The 7,097-nt window shown below is 37.5% G+C and overlaps 1 non-coding gene across 1 annotated transcript; it reads left to right on the plus strand.

The window, feature by feature from the left end:
* Positions 1 to 1,009: 1,009 nt before the first annotated feature.
* LOC111813441 lies at positions 1,010 to 1,155 on the plus strand. Its single transcript, XR_002818705.1, has one exon. It is a non-coding gene; the product is annotated as a U4 spliceosomal RNA (small nuclear RNA).
* The last annotated feature ends 5,942 nt before the right edge of the window (positions 1,156 to 7,097 follow it).

Genomic DNA, 7,097 nt, shown 5'->3' on the forward strand with positions numbered 1-7,097 from the left:
GCACTTAAACCATAGGAATGATGAAAAAGTACAGGCTTGTTGAAAGATAGTAAGTACCGACTCCTGAAGAAACAGTCAGATAGAGCTGCCCGCTCTAGGAAAGCAGCATTTTCAACTACAACTATGCATTCATTATCATATATGCTGTTTCCTCTACTGAGACTATTCACAAAGTCCCATATGCTTACTGGCTAGAGCAGCATACTTGCTAGGTGTGGTGGTGCGTGCCTGTGATCTCAGGGTTCCAGAGTCTGAGGCAGGAAGATCACTGTGAGTTCAAGGCCAGCCTCAACCACATAGTGAAATCCTGTCACAAAGAAACCCCAAAATTAAAAATAAAACTAAGTTAAAAATTAAAAATCTGATATCTCACAGGTCCAAAGTTAGAAATAGGGTGTATAAGCTAAAATCAAAGGTCAACAGGAATGTGCTTGTTCTATAATCTTTAAGGAAATCTATTCATTGTGTTTTCCAGCTTTAATTTTATTTTATTTTATTTATTTTAAAATGGTTATTTTATTTTATTTTAGGAACCAGGGATTGAACTCAGGCTTTTGTACTTGCCAGGGAAGTGCTTATTCCACTGAGCCATCTCTCAGGTCCATTTTCCAGCTTTTAGAGGCTTCATTTATTCCTTGGCTCATTTTTTCTCCTCTATGTACAAGCCAACATAGGGTAACATCTTCCCATGTTCTGACCCTGAACCTCTGACCTCCTTCTTATCAGGAACTTTCTGATGTCCTTGGGCTCATTAAAAAAGAAAAACAGAAAAATCTCTCTCTTTCAATATCCTTAATTTCCTCACATTTACAAACCCCCCTGAGCATGCATAGTAACATATTTACATGTCTTAGAGATAAAATATTGAATATCTTTTGGGAGGACAAATTATTTTACTTATTGTACCATACTACCCAATTGTTTGCAGTCTTGGTCAATTTTTTCAGAACTGTGTTATTGAGTATTCATCCTTAAAAAATAAAAAAAAAATTAAAAAACACATTTATACAGCTCTGCGCAGTGGCAGTATCGTAGCCAATGAGGTTTATCCAAGGTGCGATTATTGCTAATTGAAAAACCACATTTATACAAAAACCTGCAAATGATTGCACTTAACAGCTTTGTTCATTATAGTGCCATGCTAGCTCTATGCATTATAGTTCATTATTGTGTATTATGTCCATTCTAAAATAAAAATAACACAAATGCCTTTTATTAGGTAAAAGAAGGAAAGGAGGGAGAGAGGCATGCAGGAAGGAAGAGAGAATTCCTGATGGATGGGACTTAAGAGAATTAGGAAAATTGTTCTAAGTTTAAAAAATTACATACTTGTAACACTCTTGAAATAGAATGATAGGGATGGGGAAAACATCAGTGTTGTCAGATTAGAAAGGGAGATAAGTGACTGCAGGGATTGGAGGCTGCTAAGAAGCAGCAAGAAGGAGCCCTGTGCTGAGTGAGCAGCTCCACATCTTAGATGAAGGGATTGTTACAAATGTTACTTGAATAGCAGAGCTGCCATTAATACACTTTCAATGCATATATGGATAATAAAATCTGAGCAAGCCCTATAGACCGTGCCTCAGTCAGTTTCTTGGTATTGGTATTGCACTGCATTTGTACAAGATGTCAACATTAAGAGAAGCACTGTGGGGTTTGCAAGGTTCTTCTTACAGGTTTATTCAAGCTGGCTAATGTTATAAAATATATAACATTATATATTATAATGTTACCTATAAATATAGAGTTATTACAAAATAAAAAAGTGTAAAAAGCAGGCAAGTGAAATGCAATGAACTTCTTGTGAAGGAAATAGGTGTGTAGGCCATTTTTGTGGCCATGTGTTTCTTTAATCCTCATCCAAACTTCTATAGGAGATTGTCATAAAATATTTACTCAACCTAAACTTAGAAGATAAAGTTCTCTCTCCTGGGAATTCAGAATTAGGACAAAAAATTCTAGTCTGTTCTGACAGTTTTACACTGGACAGTGGTATCTATTGGGAAACCAAAAAAGACTCTACAAGAAAAAAACCAAAAACAAGGTCTTGCTATGTAGTTCAGGCCATCCTTGAATTCATTATGTAGCCAGGCTGGCCTTAAATTCACAGTGATCCACCTGCCTTAGCCTCTTGAATTGTGGGATCTCCCCCCAGCCCCTGGGAACATCAATAGGAAAAGAAAGAACCTCAGTTACACTGGACATGCATAAGTTACTTCAAGATAATTCATAGATTGACACATAAAATATAAAGTTATAAATCTTCTTGAAGAAAATATAATGTCTCCATGAAACTAAGGCAAGCAAAGAACTTTAGCTAGGATCCAGATAGTACTGACAGGAAGAAAAGAAATCCTTAACATGCATGTCAAGGTTCTGATAGGGTTTGAGGGTCTCCAAGAGTTCATGTGTTGGAGGTTTACTTTACAGAGTGTCAGTACTGGGAAATGGAAAATGTTAGGAGGTAGAGGCTAAAGAGAGGTCCTTTGGTCATGGAGGGTGTTGTTCCAGAAAAGATTGATGTAATTCTCAGAAGACATTTTTGGTGGTTCTCCAGAGAGAGTTGACCTAAAATCCAAGACTGCCCTTGTTCAGCCTGTCTCTGGCTTTCTGCTCTAGGATGTGATCCTTCCCCTGTCAGCACTGTCTCTGCCATCTGCCAGGCAGCTCACCAATATCTAGCCTCCAAAACTATAAGCTAGACTCCTTTTTTTATAACATTAGCCAGCTTCAAATATTTCACTGTAATCACGAGAAACAGATTAAAACAATGAACTTCCTAAAGTAACAAAAACTGCTGATCAAAAACTAAGAAAAATAGACAAGCTACAGACCATGAAAATAGTAATAATTCACATACCTAACAAAGGACATGCATGTACAATATGTAAATAACGCTTCTGTCTCAATAGCAAAAAAAGACAAAAATGCTTAAGTGAGAGCTTTATAATAGAAAATATATGAACATCTAGTGAGTACATAAGTTGTATTCACCATCATTAGTCATTGGGGAAATATACATTAAAACTGGAATGATATAGTGCTCTATACTCATTAGAATCATTAAATTTAAAAGACCAACTTGTGAAGGTTTATTTTGATTAGTTCTTAGTACCTATCTATTTGGTCAAATCCCAGTCTAGATGTTTCATAGAAGGCAGCTTTTGTAACTTTTTTTGTAATGTTAGGATAGGTTAGGATTCTGTGTAAGCCCCTGCCCTGCATTATTCCAGGTTGTATAAAAATAGCAGCTTTCAGCTTGTGCCTTGTCTTGAATGACTCCACTTTTTAAAGCGGTAGTTTGTGCCATTCTGATGTAAGTTCTAAGACAGGTTGACTCAGTAACTTCTCTGTGTATATGATCACCACTAGAGGCTGGGCACGCAAAACAGCACAAAGCTAATCTAAGCTGCACAGCACCATGGCAAGGCACCAATGCATAAATTAACTATACTCATGAGAAATCGCCACCAATAAACTTATGAAACTAAATCAGGGACATGATGACATACTGTCAAAGTAATACTGGAGAAAACCAGGCTGTGAGCTCACAAAACACACCAGACAAAGAAATAATGCAACTCCTTCATTTGGATCCTATGAAAGAAGTAACCAGCCATGGCAGGGCACAACTGTAATCCTAGCACTTTGGGAGTCTGAGACAAGAGGGTCACAAGAGACTGCATCTCAAATTTTTAAAACTGAAAATAAAGGCTGGTAGTATAGCTCAGTGCCAAAGCCCTGGGTTTAAATTCCAGTATTGCATTATAAAAGGGATCCCCCAAACAGGTAAGATGGCTCACATGTCAACCTAGCATATGACAGGCACACCTAGGGAATGCAGCTTGAGGTCACCAGAGGTCAAACTCTGTCTCTGTCACCAGGCTTCAGCTGAATTTGATTCCCCTGTCCCATTTGTCCTTTAAACCTTCTGGACTTGAGCTCTGAACAAATCCTGTGCTGTGCACAAACTTCTGTAGAAAGCTTTTTACATCTCTATAAACTCCCTACCTTCACTTTCAGTTCTGTTTTGAGTCCCGTGGCCTTTGTTGACCCATCCTTAGCAATTCTGAAACCTGTGTATCATTGTGTGAAGCATGGCATATGACTTGAGTGCTACAGAGACTGGTAACTAAGACGGAAATGGAATAAAACAAAGTGATCATCATCCTGCTCTCAACGATCTGCCAAAATCTAGAATATTCAAAAAGTTAACACTGATGAAATAGACACAGTGAATATACTGCTGCTCAATAAATTCTGACACTGCAGAAAGACACAGTTATGTCTTATCTGTGATAATGACATAGCTTGGTTTGACACATTTAACCCAGTGAACTTTCCTTAGAGTGTATTTCTCTTCACAATATGGAGAGTATCATCCAATCCTGAAGACCTTATAAATACAACTGGGTTTCCTCTAAAGAGAAGGAATTCTTAGGAGTGCAAATTAAAAACTGCCTATTTCCACACTGCTGCCCTGGTTCAGCTTTTTACTTGTTAGGCTGGAGTGACAATTCAAGACCTTTACATGAGAAGCTGGAGCCCAACAACTACATTTTAGTAAATTAATATTATAGGCTTATAAGACTCAGAGCTACTTTTGTTCCTTTAGTTTTTTTTTTTTTAATTTTATTTATTTGTGTGTGTGTGTGTGTGTGTGTGTGTGTGTGTGTGTGTGTGTGTGGCCAGCTCAGCCCACCAGGGGGCGGGGCTGGCTGGCATGTGGTGCTGGGGGATTGAACCGCGGTCCTGGCATTTTGCTAAGCTTGTTCTAAGTAGGTGCTTTAGACCACTGAGCCATCTCACCAGCCCCGTTCCTTTAGTTTTTAACAACACCAAAATTTTGAAGTAAAAAGACCCTTAATATCCTACTTGTTCCCCAACCCATCCCCAAGTTGAAATACACTATTAAGATCTCAGACCTTAGCAGAATTAATACAGTTGGAGTAGTTTAAGATAAATAGTAAAATGCTTGGTAAATCATTGTTTTGGAAACAAGGCAAAAGCACCACTTCAGAGGGCCTTCATTAAACACAATGCATATTCAACAGCGATTCCATTGCTCTCACTGTAATAATTAAGGTGTTTACCTTATATTGAGTAGAATTTATTTTAGCATTCCCAATATATTTGCTCAGAAAAAGAAAAAAAAATGAATGGCCACCTTGGTATGAACTGAACCTCTTGGAAAAAAATGTAAAAGAATAGATCAATACTTAATCAGGATTAGATCAATATCTAACAATCACCTTCAGTTTACATCCCAGTCAACTGCTTTCCTAGATTACTCATCACAGAAATCAAACGGAAGAAGCTCACATGTAGGGTGCTGCCACACCCCAGCCTCTCGTGTGTCAGCTTCTCCGCCTCTAGGTCTTTAGAGAACATGTGGACTCTGTTCTTTCATGTTCCTTATTGTTCCTAAGAGGTGATGTGGTTGCACGATAGCGTGACTTTTCCCTGGCTGTTACCCAAAATCTGTTCATGATGACAGCATTCACAAAACACAGGGTGGGGTATGCCTTGCATGCTCCTGAAGGAGGGTTCTTCACTTACACAGTACTCTGAAAGAAGCAAGGAGAAAAGGGCAATGGGTAAACAGTCTTACTCTTTAAGCAAGAAAAAAGTGGGAGATGATACACGCAACAAGAATGTGTTGCTTTCACCCACACCCTGAAACCTAGCCTTTATAATGTGATTTTTCTGTAATGTTATCATGCTGTATTTATTTAGACTGGACTTATCACAACTAAGTAATATCTCAAATATGGGGTTATGTGAGGTGCTCCTTAAGTTGGAAGAATTTGACTTATTACAATTCAGCTGTATTTTAAGTACTAGCTTACTTGAAATGTGCTTTAAGTTGGAAGTTAGAAGAAGCCCCTGTATAGTAAGAAAGAGTCTGTAGGTGTTATGAGCATTATAATTGTACTAAACTCCAAACTGGGGTAGTTTATCATCAGATAGATGTATATGGCTGTTTGTTTTATCATTGCAATTCTCTGTATTTATATAAAAGATGACATGTATTTAAATATCCTAGGTAAAAAGAGTCTAAATAGACAGCTTAATTTAATGTAATCCTTGTATTTTATGTTTAGTAACCTCCAATGTTTCAAACAATAGCCAGAGATATCCTTAGTAATTAAATATGAAATGGATAACAGGTAGCAGGAATGTAGATCTTTCTCAGTGGAAGGAAATCAGGAGATGAAGGAAAGAGAGAGGGAAAATGAATGAGAAAAGGAATTAAGGTATATTATATACGTGCATCAACTCCACACAGGGGAAGTAAATATTACATACTGCAAACATGCACTATGAAAATGGGGAAGAAAAAAGTATAAAGCTATTTTGGATGTCTAGGCCAAGTCAACTTTTTTTTTTAATTCTATTTATTTATTTGTGTGTGTGTGTGTGTGTGTGTGTGTGTGTGGCCAGCTCAGCCCACCAGGGGGCAGGGCTGGCTGGCATGTGGTGCTGGGGGATCGAACCGTGGTCCCTGTGCTTTGCTAAGCTTGTTCTAAGTAGGTGCTTTAGACCACTGAGCCATCTCACCAGCCCCAAGTCAACTTTTAAAGATGAAAAACATTACTTTTCACATTCTTGATGATAATTGTTTGCCAATGGACTGGCCAGTTGATGGATTTGGAGTTAGACAAATAAAGTTTAAATGTCTGCTTGGCAATTTTCTAACAGAAAAGTTAATAGGGATATAACTTAGTGGCAGAAGTGCCTGCCTGGCAAGCACAAGGTCCTGAGTTTGATTCCCCTTACCAAATAAGTAAATAAAAGTTTGCAATGGTAATAGAATAGTAATACATATTATAGTACTAGCTCAGGATTATCTTACAACTTAAAGTATCTCTTTTTATATTTTGCCTTTTCAAATTGTAACTCAAAGTGAACATTTCTAGTCCTTCATTTCTCCAATAATATAATAAAGAACATTGATAATAATACTGTGTTGAGAAAGGAAAACTGAGAAAACACAGTAACTTGAAACTTTAAAACTGGCCTTCAGAACCATGAGGAACTAGGAACTACTCCAGATTTTATACACATACATATATGAAAGATATATGGAACATATA

Source organism: Octodon degus, unplaced genomic scaffold, assembly GCF_000260255.1.
Source record: "Octodon degus isolate 3935 unplaced genomic scaffold, OctDeg1.0 scaffold00188, whole genome shotgun sequence".
Taxonomy (NCBI): Eukaryota; Metazoa; Chordata; class Mammalia; order Rodentia; family Octodontidae; genus Octodon; species Octodon degus.